General features: G+C 49.1%; 1 long non-coding RNA gene across 1 annotated transcript; it reads right to left on the reverse strand.

The window, feature by feature from the left end:
* Positions 1–1,575: 1,575 nt before the first annotated feature.
* LOC125642878 (uncharacterized) lies at positions 1,576–3,506 on the reverse strand. Its single transcript, XR_012669960.1, has 2 exons — positions 2,722–3,506; positions 1,576–2,133 (listed from the first exon to the last, which is right to left on the reverse strand). It is a non-coding gene; the product is annotated as an uncharacterized LOC125642878 (long non-coding RNA).
* Positions 3,507–14,232: the final 10,726 nt, after the last annotated feature.

Here is a 14,232-nt window from a genome sequence, read left to right on the forward strand (position 1 = left end):
CCGCGACTTTTTTCTGTGCGGACGCCATACCAAGGCAAGCATGGAGGCCGCTCAGCTCACTTTGGCAATTAGGAGCACATTAAACACCACACACATTATCCAGCAGTATATGCAGCACCGGAACCTGGCAAAGCGATACCGGGCGAGGAGGCGACGTCAGCGCGGTCACGTGAGTGATCAGGACATGGACACAGATTTCTCTGAAAGCATGGGCCCTGCCAATGCATGCATCATTGTGCTAATGGGGCAGGTTCATGCTGTGGAACGCCGATTCTGGGCTCGGGAAACAAGCACAGACTGGTGGGACCACATAGTGTTGCAGGTCTGGGACGATTCCCAGTGGCTGCGAAACTTTTGCATGCGTAAGGGCACTTTCATGGAACTTTGTGACTTGCTTTCCCCTGCCCTGAGACACATGAATACCAAGATGAGAGCAGTCCTCACAGTTGAGAAGCGAGTGGCGATAGCCCTGTGGAAGCTTGCAACGCCAGACAGCTACCGGTCAGTTGGGAATCAATTTGGAGTGGGCAAATCTACTGTGGGGGCTGCTGTGATGCAAGTAGCCCACGCAATCAAAGATCTGCTGATATCAAGGGTAGTGACCCTGGGAAATGTGCAGGTCATAGTGGATGGCTTTGCTGCAATGGGATTCCCTAACTGTGGTGGGGCCATAGATGGAACACATATCCCTATCTTGGCACGGGAGCACCAAGCCGCCGAGTACATAAACCGCAAGGGGTACTTTTCGATAGTGCTGCAAGCTCTGGTGGATCACAAGGGACGTTTCACCAACATCAACGTGGGATGGCCGGGAAAGGTACATGACGCTCGCATCTTCAGGAACTCTGGTCTGTTTCAAAAGCTGCAGGAAGGGACTTTATTCCCAGACCAGAAAATAACTGTTGGGGATGTTGAAATGCCTATATGTATCCTTGGGGACCCAGCCTACCCCTTAATGCCATGGCTCATGAAGCCATACACAGGCAGCCTGGACAGTAGTCAGGAGCTGTTCAACTACAGGCTGAGCAAGTGCAGAATGGTGGTAGAATGTGCATTTGGACGTTTAAAGGCGCGCTGGCGCAGTTTACTGACTTGCTTAGACCTCAGCGAAACCAATATTCCCACTGTTATTACTGCTTGCTGTGTGCTCCACAATATCTGTGAGAGTAAGGGGGAGACGTTTATGGCGGGGTGGGAGGTTGAGGCAAATCGCCTGGCTGCTGGTTACGCGCAGCCAGACACCAGGGCGGTTAGAAGAGCACAGGAGGGCGTGGTACGCATCAGAGAAGCTTTGAAAACCAGTTTCATGACTGGCCAGGCTACGGTGTGAAAGTTCTGTTTGTTTCTCCTTGATAAAACCCCTTGCCCCTTGGTTCACTCTACTTCCCTGTAAGCTAACCACCCTCCCCTCCTCCCTTCGATCACCGCTTGCAGAGGCAATAAAGTCATTGTTGCTTCACATTCATGCATTCTTTATTCATTCATCACACAAATAGGGGGATGACTACCCAGGTAGCCCAGGAGGGGTGGTGGAGGAGGGAAGGAAAATGCCACACAGCACTTTAAGCACAGCACTTTAAAAGTTTACAACTTTAAAATTTATTGAATGACAGCCTTCTTTTTTTTGGGCAATCCTCTGTGGTGGAGTGGCTGGTTGGCCGGAGGCCCCCTCACCGCGTTCTTGGGCGTCTGGGTGTGGAGGCTATGGAACTTGGGGAGGAGGGCGGTTGGTTACAGAGGGGCTGCAGTGGCAATCTGTGCTCCAGCTGCCTTTGCTGCAGCTCAACCATACACTGGAGCATACTGGTTTGGTCCTGCAGCAGCCTCAGCATTGAATCCTGCCTCCTCTCATCACGCTGCCGCCACATTTGAGCTTAAGCCCTGTCTTCAGCCTGCCACTTACTCTCTTCAGCCCGCCACTTACTCTCTTCAGCCCGCCACCTCTCCTCCCGGTCATTTTGTGCTTTCCTGCACTCTGACATTATTTGCCTCCACACATTCGTCTGTGCTCTGTCAGTGTGGGAGGACAGCATGAGCTCGGAGAACATTTCATCGCGAGTGCTTTTTTTTTCTTTCTAAGCTTCACTAGCCTCTGGGAAGGAGAAGATCCTGTGATCATTGAAACACATGCAGCTGGTGGAGAAAAAAAAAGGGACAGCGGTATTTAAAAAGACACATTTTATAAAACAATGGCTACACTCTTTCAGGGTAAACCTTGCTGTTAACATTACATACATAGCACATGTGCTTTCGTTACAAGGTCGCATTTTGCCTCCCCCCACCGCGTGACTACCCCCTCAACCTTCCCCCCTCCCTGTGGCTAACAGCAGGGAACATTTCTGTTTAGCCACAGGCAAACAGCCCAGCAGGAATGGGCTCCTCTGAGTGTCCCCTGAAGAAAAGCACTCTATTTCAACCAGGTGACCATGAATTATATCTCACTCTCCTGAGGATAACACAGAGAGATAAAGAACGGATGTTGTTTGAATGCCAGCAAACATACACGGCAATGCTTTGTTCTACAATGATTCCCGAGTACGTGTTACTGGCCTGGAGTGGTAAAGTGTCCTACCATGAAGGACGCAATAAGGCTGCCCTCCCCAGAAACCTTTTGCAAAGGCTTTAGGACTACATCTAGGAGAACCGCGAATGCCAGGGCAAAGTAATCCTTTCACATGCTTGCTTTTAAACCATGTATAGTATTTTAAAAGATACACTCACCAGAGGTCCCTTCTCCGCCTGCTGGGTCCAGGAGGCAGCCTTGGGTGGGTTCGGGGGGTACTGGCTCCAGGTCCAGGGTGAGAAACAGTTCCTGGCTGTCGGGAAAACCGGTTTCTCCGCTTGCTTGCTGTGAGCTATCTACAACCTCATCATCATCATCATCTTCTTCGTCCCCAAAACCTGCTTCTGTATTGCCTCCATCTCCATTGAAGGAGTCAAACAACACGGCTGGGGTAGTGGTGGCTGAACCCCCTAAAATGGCATGCAGCTCATCATAGAAGCGGCATGTTTGGGGCTCTGACCCGGAGCGGCCGTTCGCCTCTCTGGTTTTCTGGTAGGCTTGTCTCAGCTCCTTCAGTTTCACGCGGCACTGCTTCGGGTCCCGGTTATGGCCTCTGTCCTTCATGCCCTGGGAGATTTTGACAAAGGTTTTGGCATTTCGAAAACTGGAACGGAGTTCTGATAGCACGGATTCCTCTCCCCAAACAGCGATCAGATCCCGTACCTCCCGTTCGGTCCATGCTGGAGCTCTTTTGCGATTCTGGGACTCCATCATGGTCACCTGTGCTGATGAGCTCTGCATGGTCACCTGCAGCTTGCCACGCTGGCCAAAGAGGAAATGAGATTCAAAAGTTTGCGGTTCTTTTCCTGTCTACCTGGCCAGTGCATCTGAGTTGAGAGTGCTGTCCAGAGCGGTCATAATGGAGCACTCTGGGATAGCTCCCGGAGGCCAATACCATCGAATTGTGTCCACAGTACCCCAAATTCGAGCCGGCAACGTCGATTTAAGAGCTAATCCACTTGTCGTGGTGGAGTAAGGAAATCGATTTTAAGAGCCCTTTAAGTTGAAATAAAGGGCTTCATTGTGTGGACGGGGGCAGGTTTACATCGATTTAACGCTGCTAAATTCGACCTAAAGTCCTAGTGTAGACCAGGGCTTAGTCTCAGGAGGCGTGTGTGTGGGGGGTACTTGGAGCTCTGGTGGGCAGCGGGTCAGAAGGGGTGGGTTGGGGCGGGGCCTAGGGTGATCAGATGTCCTGATTTTATAGGGACAGTCCTGATATTTGGGGCTTTTTAAAATATGGGTTTCTATTACCCCCCCACCCTCTCCGGATTTTTCACACTTCTATCTGGTCACCCTAGCGGGGCCTCAGGCAGAAGGGGAGGCTAACCTCCCTAAAGGGGGGGTGTCATGCCATGCGCTGCCCATGTCTATCCAATTGTATGGTGTTCTACCAGGGGACATAGCTCAATACATTCTAACATAACTAGATGAGAAAGGGTGTGCTGTGCCCTCTACTGATAAAGCAGCAGTTTAGTAACAGGCAGAAAGATATTTGTCTCTGATCCCTGGGTCCTCTCTCTTCCATCCTTTGTTCCCGCAATGGCCACTCTGCTCAGCCCCTTGTACTCTCACTGGCCAGAACTGACTTACTTCCAACTTGGAGTAGCCCTCCCGGTCACCAGTTGCTAGGGTACCCAATCTCCAGGCACAGGGTCCCAGCTGCTAGGTTAGGTCAAATCTGATCCTCTGCAACAACAAACGCTCTCCTACCACCACATTAACAATGCAGCACACAGTAGTCTTGCAAACCATTAAGAAAATCCCCCTGCTTTGTCACATCTCTCACCCCTTCGCATCTGAACTGAGCAGGGTCACTTCAGGTGGAAGTTCAGGTGCCCCTTTCCATAACAGCGCATCAGCTATAACATTTGAACTCCCATTAACACAAACCGTCTCCATATCATAATCCTGGAGGATTGGACACCATCTCAGCAGCTTGGCATTAGCCATGTCAGAGGAGAGTGGCCTGCATACACAGTAACACACCACTGATATCGATACAGCTGCAGCTTTTTAAGAGCCCACACCATGGCCAGACATACTTTCTCTATGACTGCATAGTTCTGCTCCTGGGGAAGCAGTTTCTTGCTTAGCTCCATGATAAAGTGATGATAAAAGTGCAGAATAAAAGACAATTGTGTGAGTGTGTCAAAGTTTGTGTAGTATTCTCCTTGCATTGTAGACACACACGGACAATTTTGCTCACCATGTGATGGGGATTACCTGCCCCACATTTAGGACCACAGCCTGCAATGACCTCTGTGTGGCTGCAGTATTATTGTGCCTCGATGTCAATTGGTGCAGGGATCTGTCCATAGCAGTGGCTAGGACACACCTGAGAAGTGGCAGATCCCTGTCAAGCAGAGGGGTGACAAACTCGGGGTCCCCTACATCCTGCACAGGTACCAGGGACCTGCAGGTGTAGTGTTAATTCCAAGATCTGGGCCTAAATCAGGCAGACAAGGGGTTTCTTGCAGGTGCATTGGGATTCTCAAGCCTGCCTGAGAGGATTTTCCCCTGTGCCGCAGTCACTTCACACAGGTATTACTGGTGCAAAGTGGCCCCCTGGGGCCCCCATTAGTGAATCCCCCTACCTGGCACAGAGTTGGCACTGCATCTACCTGTCAGATGCTCTGGGTCATGCAACCTTCTAGGGCGGTCCGAAGGAGGGTAAGGGAGGATGGAGGTTGCAAGAGCCATGGCTTGGCTGGTCCAGTTCCCCAGTACCTTGCCACTGCCACAAGTCCCCGAGAAGCTGTAGCAGCAGGGCAGGTAAATGAATGCAGCCCAGGAGCTAAGTCAAGTCCCAGCAATGCCTTAATAGGAGAGGTGCAAGCTACCGCCCCTGTCTCTGCAGAAGCCCTAGTGCTGCTGCAGAGAACAATTCCACATGTGTGTACACGTGATGATTCTGGAGCCCCCCCATGCAGAACAACCTACCCTGCCCCCATCTTCAACAGCGTGATTTGCAAAGCTAATCCAAAGTCTTTTTAAAAACAGATTGAATCCTACATCTGCGTCTGCCAAGGAGTCTAGACCAGCAGTGGGGCATGCCTAGTGCAGCACTTGCAGACTCCAGTTTGCTGGAACATAGGGCCTGACTAAGGCAAGCCCAGGGAATAGCCTCTAAGTGGGGCTGGGGCGTTGGGTAGCAAAGAACTGCTGTATTGGGCCTCGTCTCATCTTCCAGGGGTGGCAGCAAGGCCCACACCTTTGGGAACAGCAGGCATGACAATGGCAATCCCTTCTCTCGCCTGTACTTACCCTTGAGCAACTGCTCTACAAACTGAATTCTCCCATATAAACATTTGTTTCACAGCTTTTTGAACTCGTGTGGACACATGCTGCTGCATTGTTTCCCACCGGAAGCAGCAGGCTCGGGGGGGGAGGAGGGAGGTGCTTTTTACTCTCAAGAACGCTTGCTATCGCTCTGAATATGCCATTAGCTGAGAGAATCTGCAGCACTGCATTAAACTAGTCCCTTCTGGGTATTTTAAGCTGCTACTCAAGTCATACCCAGGCAGGTGCAAATTTTGGCCAAGGAACCAAATAAAGGAGCTGCTGTGAGGAGACTATAAACATGATAGAAATCCTAACGAGAGGTACTCATATTGGTACAGTATATTGGTGGGCTGTATGATGATTCTACACTTATAGTGACCACAAAGTAGCTAGAACAAGTACAGTGATGTAGGGCTACTAGTTTGAACAATGGTCGTGTGTTTAACTGGATCATTTGTTGATACAGTTTCTTAATCACATCCAAAATCTGGTAGACTAATTTCTTGAGATTTTTGTCTTTTTGGTTGAGTAAAAACACATTTAAAAATAAAATATAGGGCTCTGTCATATTTTGGGCGGGATTGTGGGCATGCCATTTACACTGGGTTCCTGGAGCATAAACTTGCTCCGTACATGACAGTATAAAGGTACACCTCTCCTCATCATTAAATCCGCACCAACCAGTAAGGTGACTACGAAAAAGAATCAGTTCAGTGCTCAAGCAATACGTCAGAGCTTTCACTGGTGGGGGGAAGAGGGAAGGAAAACTCTCCCCCCCCGCTTTATTAACGTGCCACTGGTTTTCATTTTTTTATTTGACAAAAATGAGAATGTTGAAAAACTCATGATGGTTCATGATGCAGTTTTCATTCTTTGGCCCATCATTTTTTGCAACAATTTTGTTTTTTGATGTGAACATTTTTTAGCCAGCTGGCTCTTTTAGTAAAGAGCTCCTTTGGCCCAAGAGGAAGCAATCACGTCCAGAACCAGGCTGTTGGCCTTTAAGGGCACACATGATCAGTTTGCTAGGCTGTACAGGCAGGAATGAGTGTATGAGGTTTTTGAGCTGGGCAAGGGCTGCAGTGTTGAGCTACTTTACTGGCTGTGCTAATTGTACAGGTGCTATTATGCTACTTATCAGGGGGTAGCCGTGTTAGTCTGTATCCGCAAAAACAATGAGTCCGGCGGCACCTTAAAGACTAACAGATTTATTTGGGCATAAGTTTTCGTGGGTAAAAAAACCCACTTCGTCAGATGCATGGAGTGAAAATTACAGATACAGGCATAAATATACTGGCACATGAAGAGAAGGGCGTTACCTTGCAAGTGGAGAACCAGTGCTGACAGGGTCAGTCAGGGTGGATGCGGTCCACTCCCAAAAATTGATGAGGAGGTGTCAATACCAAGAGAGGGAAAATTGCTTTTGTAGTGAGCCAGCCACTCCCAGTCCCTATTCAAGCCCAAATTAATGGTGTTAAATCTGCAAACGAATTGTAGCTCTGCAGTTTCTCTTTGAAGTCTGTTTTTGTTGTTGGCTACTTTTAAATCTGTTCTAGAATGTCCAGGGAAGTTGAAGTTTTCTCCTACTGGCTTTTGTATGTTACCATTCCTGACGTCTGATTTATGTCCATTTATTCTTTTGTGTAGAGACTGTCCGGTTTGGCCAATGTACATGGCAGAGGGGCATTGCTGGCACATGATGGCATAGATCACATTAGTAGATGTGCAGGTGAATGAGCCCCTGATGGTGTGGCTGGTGTGGTTGGGTCCTGTGATGGTGTGGCTAGAGTAACTATGGGGACAGAGCTGGCAACGGGGTTTGTTACAGGGATTGGTTCCCGGGTTAGTGTTTCTGTGGTGTGGTGTGTAGTTGCTGGTGAGTATTTGCTAGACATTGTGTTGACCTTGATTGGCTGGGAAAACAACCAGCAGCTGTGGCAGAACTTTCTAGCCTTTACGGTCACCGTCCTTATCTGTTACCTAAGTATAGAAATTAGGGGTGGGGGCGGAGGGGGACATTGGTTGAGCCAACGATTGTGTTTGAATTATGAAGCAGTGGGTGAAGTCAGGAAGAGCACTGCCTTTTCTTTTGCTTGTGGACATGGGCGGCAGGTGAACCCCTGCCTTCAGGCAGGCTAGCTCGCTGGCTCCAATCCTTCTGCCTGAGGCCCCACCTGCTGGCCCTGTCCCTTCTGCCCAAGGCCGCTGGCCCAACCCCCGGGCCGGCCTGAGCCAGCTTCAAGGGCGAGTGAGGGCGGGGTCTAGACACAGAACGTGGGCCTGGGTTAGGGGAGGCTTAGCCTCCCTGGCCTTTGATACCCGCTGCCCCGCATGTGGAACTTGCTGCCACCAGCATCCCTGCCTTGTCACCTCAGATCTAACCACTGAAATATGCCTACTTCTTAAGACTGTTCAGAAGCTGAAACGGCTGCATAATGAGGCGGCAGACTCAGGCTCCAATTCAGCAAACCATAGTCTTACGTGCCTTGCTGAAATCTATATAGACTGTTGTACCAGGGATTCCATAGGCGCTGGTTGGCTTCTGCATAGAATTTATAGTGCTGGCTTTGACACCAAAGTCCGAAATGGCCTTGAACCTGCTGACATGAGAGCCCGTCGCTCTCCCAGTGTAGCCTTGCCACAGATGCGGTCACTCAGAGCTGCTTCAGCTGGCTTTTCCTCTGTTAATGGAGAGAGACAGGCAAGCAGTGCATGTTCATAGAATCATAGAATATCAGGATTGGAAGGGACCTCAGGAGGTCATCTAGTCCAACCCCCTGCTCAAAGCAGGACCAATCCCCAACTAAATCATCCCAGCCAGGGCTTTGTCAAGCCTGACCTTAAAAACCTCCAAGGAAGGAGATTCCACCACCTCCCTAGGTAACCCATTCCAGTGTTTCACCACCCTCCTAGTGAAAAAGTTTTTCCTAATATCCAACCTAAATCTCCCCCACCGCAACTTGAGACCATTACTCCTTGTTCTGTCATCTGCTACCACTGAGAACAGTCCAGAGCCATCCTCTTTGGAACCCCCTTTCACGTAGTTGAAACCAGCTATCAAATCCCCCCTCATTCTTCTCTTCCGTAGACTAAACATCCCCAGTTCCCTCAGCCTCTCCTCATAACTCATGTGTTCCAGTCCCCTAATCATTTTTGTTGCCCTCCGCTGGACGCTTTCCAATTTTTCCACATCCTTCTTGTAGTGTGGGGCCCAAAACTGGACACAGTACTCCAGATGAGGCCTCACCAGTGTTGAATGGGGGGAACAATCACGTCCCTCAATCTGCTGGCAATGCCCCTACTTATACATCCCAAAATGCCATTGGCCTTCTTGGCAACAACGGCACTGTTGACTCATATCCAGCTTTTCGTTCACTGTAACCCCTAGGTCCTTTTCTGCAGAACTGCTGCTGAGCCATTCGGTCCCTAGTCTGTAGCGGTGCATGGGATTCTTCTGTCCTAAGTGCAGGACTCTGCACTTGTCCTTGTTGAACTTCATCATATTTCTTTTGGCCCAATCCTCCAATTTGTCTAGGTCCCTCTGTATCCTATCCCTACCCTCCAGCGTATTTACCTCTCCTTCCAGTTTAGTGTCATCTGTAAACTTGCTGAGGGTGCAATCCACACCATCCTCCAGATCATTTATGAAGATATTGAACAAAACCAGCCCCAGGACCGACCCTTGGGGCACTCCACTTGATACCAGCTGCCAACTAGACATGGAGCCATTGATCACTACCCGTTGAGCCCGACGATCTAGCCAACTTTCTATCCACCTTTCATCCAGCCCATAACTCTTTAATTTGCTGGCAAAAATACTGTGGGAGACCGTATCAAAAGCTTTGCTAAAGTCAAGGACTAACACTGCTTTCCCCTCATCCACAGAGCCAGTTATCTCATCATAGAAGGCAATTAGATTAGTCAGGCATGACTTGCCCTTGGTGAATCCATGTTGACTGTTCCTGATCACTTTCCTCTCCTCTAAGTGCTTCAGATTTGATTCCTTGAGGACCTGCTCCATGATTTTTCCAGGGACTGAGGTGAGGCTGACTGGCCTGTAGTTCCCAGGATCCTCCTTCTTCCCTTTTTTAAAGATGTTCCATCAGGCCACTTGATTTTTGGAACTCACACTCTTGCTTCCAGACTAATGTGTTCTGCAGCATACTGGAAGGTGTAGCTATTTGTTTGAGCTTTTGAGACTGGATGGTGAGCTGGGATGCATGGGATTAATTTATTACTTGATGACTCCTGGTTTATTGAGGCTGGCTGGATGCTCATAGTGTGCTTTATAATGGGGTGGCCAAACTTACTGATCCTCCGAGCCGCATATGACAAACTTCAGAAGTTGGAGAGCAGGTGCGTCCCACGGGGCTGAAGCCCCAAGGCCTCCCCTTCCCACTGCCAGAGGCGGTGTGTGGGGGGAGGCATGTGGGGTCATGTGCCTCCCCATATTTTCTCCAGGGTTTGCTGGACCAAGTCAGTCTCATGGTGACACCAGGCCCTCTCTCTGCTCGGCAGCTGCTGGAGCTGGCAAGCTGGGACCTGCAGCCGTGGGGAGAGGCAGCAGCAAACAGCTGGGAGCTGCAGGGAGAGCTAAAGCAGCGGCCCCTCCCTGCAGCTCCCACCTGTTTGCTGCTGTCTCACCATGTGGAACTAACACCTGGGAGCTGCAGGGAAAGGCCCCTGAGGGTGAAAGGGGGCATTCTGGGGGAGAGGAGGGAGACAAATCTTTAAATTGGTCCCACCCCCCTCAGCCAGCACCGTCGTCTCTGCAAAGCCCCTAGCCCCACTACAGGGCAGAAGCCCTGAGTTCTCCGCTCCCAGTCTGGTAGGCGGAGAATGGGAGAAGTCTGGGGGGCTCTGTGAGCCGCACTTTAACTGTAAAAGAGCTGCATGTAGCTCACGAGCTGCAGTTTGGCCACCCATGCTTTAAGATTATAAGTTCTCAGACTTATATTCTCTCTCTAAATATATTTTCTATTTGCATAATACACGGGCACTTAAAGTTATTAAAAACCTATCTCCATGCTACAATGGGAAACAGAGCTTGTAACACTGAGGCTGAAAATCATAGCATAGGGAAAAAGGGATTGGGCTGTGTGTGTTTTGGCCAGGTTATGTTTACAAAGTGTGGTTGCTAGAGAAACTTGAATCTACATGAGTCCTTAACCCTGGCAGCCCAGTTTCCTTGAAAGCCGTGTGAGCGAAGCTCACCTCTGTACAGAGTGCCAGGTTAAGTGCACTTAAGAACATTTTGAAACCAAGGCTGGCCCTGGACTGAAGTGAAATATGTTTTTTCTTAATGCCTTAGCAGAATTAACAGCTTTGTTTGGAAAGAACTGCTTCTGGCCTCCCAGGGTCAAAAGGAGTGCTGCAAACAGGAACCTGCAAGAAGAGGGTTCCAGGAAGTTCCTGACAACTGGGGGAATAGTCCATCACCTGGTGATGCCGCAAGAACCACCGCAAATCCCTTCATTATGGCATATAGTGGCCTCCTTCCAGCTACTCAGTTGCCTGTCACAGTCCCCTGCATAGGCTTTCCATGCCTATGGAGTGTGGTGGTGGGGAATTTGGCTCTATGTATTGGAGAAGGATATAACAAATTTACATTTAAACCCAGTCTAATGCTTCATCTGCTGGAGAACATGTGTTGCAGAACCTCCAGGAGGAGACCAATGTGTAGTTCTTCTGTTCCTACTCATATGGGGATCCAGAAGACTTGTGCTCCAGTGTCACAGCGGGTCTGTTGTGTAAGGTGTTGGGATATTGTGAGCCCTTCCCCAACCTCCTTCTGAAAGCAGCTTTTCAGTCTGCATACTGCACAGCCCTAGGAACCTATTCTCTGAGAAATCAAAACATTCCCAGACTTTGTAAATCTCTGTTGGGTGTGTTTGCACCTTGAGGTGGCCAACAGCTGCTCTCCAACTGCAATAAACATTCTGTGTCTGTTTGAAAAAACAAAACTTGGGGAAAACTTTTCCCAGTTTGATCTGTGAGTGGTTCAAGCAGCCCCAACTTTCACTGTCGAAGCCAAAGGCAAGAAGTTTCTCTCCCACCTGGACCTCCCTTGTTTTAATGGGCTGGAAAAAGCACTCATAGAATATATTTTCCAGCTATGAATGGAATATGGCCTAAGGAGGAGTGAAGGCTGCTAGTAGGGGTAAAATCTTAAACTATATCTGATGAATGAGACTCTGTAATACACATACAAGAGTCGCATTCATCAGATCTAATTCAAGAATTTCACCCCTACACTGGCAGCCTTCACTCCTCCTTGTTCCATGTGCCATTCGTGGCTGGAAAATACAACCCCAAAATTAACATGATGTGATTCCTGTTGCAGACTGTTCATGTCTCGATAAAATAAAAAACCTAAACACTGGGGCGAGGCTGAAATGTAAACATTAAAGACCAGCCTCTATTGCACCAGTCCTGTTGCTGTTGCTGTGATGTCAATGGCAAAAGTCCCTGGGTCATTTGTAGAGAGCTCAGCCTTTAAAAAGCTCACAAAAAATCCACACAGCATTAGTTGTTTTTAATAAATGCAATTACAAGAAAATGTAGATGTACTTTTCTTCCTTTCCAAAGAGCAAAATGTTAAGCCCTGATTCTGATCTCCCCAACATTACACCAGTGCAGCTCTGGTAACTTTGGAGTTACTCCTTATTCACACCAAAGAAAGAACAGACACAGGCCATTGCTGTGTTCGCAAAGAAAATAAAAATATTTAAATTTTAATACTTGTGGTACAATAGCTCTGCTTGGGACTTAATATTGTCACAATAATGCATAAAGCAAACACATGAAAACTTGCAGCTATGGTGTTACAGCATTTGCTCACACAAGATGCTAAATGTACCCAAGTCACTTAAAAATACAAAGTAACCATTGTCCAGTTTTACTTATAGGTGGAAACAATGTGGTACTCACCACTTCTATACTTTAGCTTTGACAATGTGATTTCTATGTAAATAAATTAGTTTTTTCAAATCTATGTAGACTTTTTTTTTAACGAATATTCAAATAAAATGTCATGCTAACACTGCGTATCATTGTAATTTGTACATACTGTGAATGAAAACCCAATCAAAAAATCAGACTACAGACAGCTAGCTTTATCCCCCACTCTCCCCACCCACCACCACATCAGTGTCAATGGAATGTCCTTTCTTTTTCATTTTTAGGAGGAAAAACAAAGTCAGGTTGGGGTCATGTACAATACAGTCATGTACAGCAGTGGTTCTTAAACTATGGGCGCTGCTTGTTCAGGGAAAGCCCCTGGCGGGCCAGACCGGTTTGTTTACCTGCCGCGTCCACAGGTTCGGCCGATCGCAGCTCCCACTGGCCGCGGTTCACCGCTCCAGGCCAATGGGGGATGCAAGAAGTGGCGGCCAGCACATCCCTCAGCCCACGCTGCTTCCCGCAGCCCCCATTGGCCTGCAGCGGCGAACCGCGGCCAGTGGGAGCTGCGATCGGCCGAACCTGCAGACTCGGCAGGTAAACAAACCGGCCCGGCCTGCCAGGGGCTTTCCCTGAACCAGCGGCAGCCCTAGTTTGAGCAGCACTGCTGTACAGTACTGTGCGAACTAGTTGTCTGTGGCGTTCCAAATACTAATCCATGGTGCCCTCCTGTGGTGCCTGAGAAAATGATATCAACGTTTAAGGAGTTTCCCACCTGGAGTGGCACTACTTTAATCAGAGAAAGGGAATGGGCAGTAGTGATTGGCAGGCAGGGGGTGGGGTCCAGAGGCGTGGCTGGAGAAGTCAGAGCAAGCCAGAAACCTTTTTGCTGGTGACAAGGGCAAAGAAGAAAGAAAAGTGCGTGGCTGGAAGTCGCAACAGCTCTGAAGGGCTTGAGAAAAGACTGAGCTAACTTTCCAAAGGAATGTCCTACCAAAATGGGGCAGTCACGCTTAGATGACAAAGGTGGGGCTCCAGAGCTAAACCATAAGCCTCTGCTGCTTAAATGAAAAGGCAAAGAGCCAAATTTGTAAAGGCATTTCGGTACCTAAAGATGCCGATAGTGGGATTTTTCAATCTGTAGGCACCTGATTACCATGAAAAATCTGTCCCTAAATCCTTTAGTGGGAAATAGTAACAAACTCAAACCTGTGGGGAACCAGCCAGTAGAGGGCGCTCATAATCCACACTCTCCTATCGTGGGTTACAGTAATACCCAAAAAACATTGTGTAAGGCAGAGGTCCCCAAACTGCGGGGTGCAGTCCCCTAGGGGGTGTGGAGGAACATTCGGGGCGGCGGGCAGCAGTGCCGAGGCCAGCCCCCACAGGGGGTGGGGCGGGAACGCCATCCAACCCCAGCTCTGCTCCAACCCCATCCCCTGCCGCAGCCCTGGCTCCCAGCCTAACGTCCGACCCCATCCCCT

The sequence above is a fragment of the Caretta caretta genome, chromosome 9 (genome assembly GCF_965140235.1).
Source record: "Caretta caretta isolate rCarCar2 chromosome 9, rCarCar1.hap1, whole genome shotgun sequence".
NCBI classification, from domain to species: domain Eukaryota; kingdom Metazoa; phylum Chordata; order Testudines; family Cheloniidae; genus Caretta; species Caretta caretta.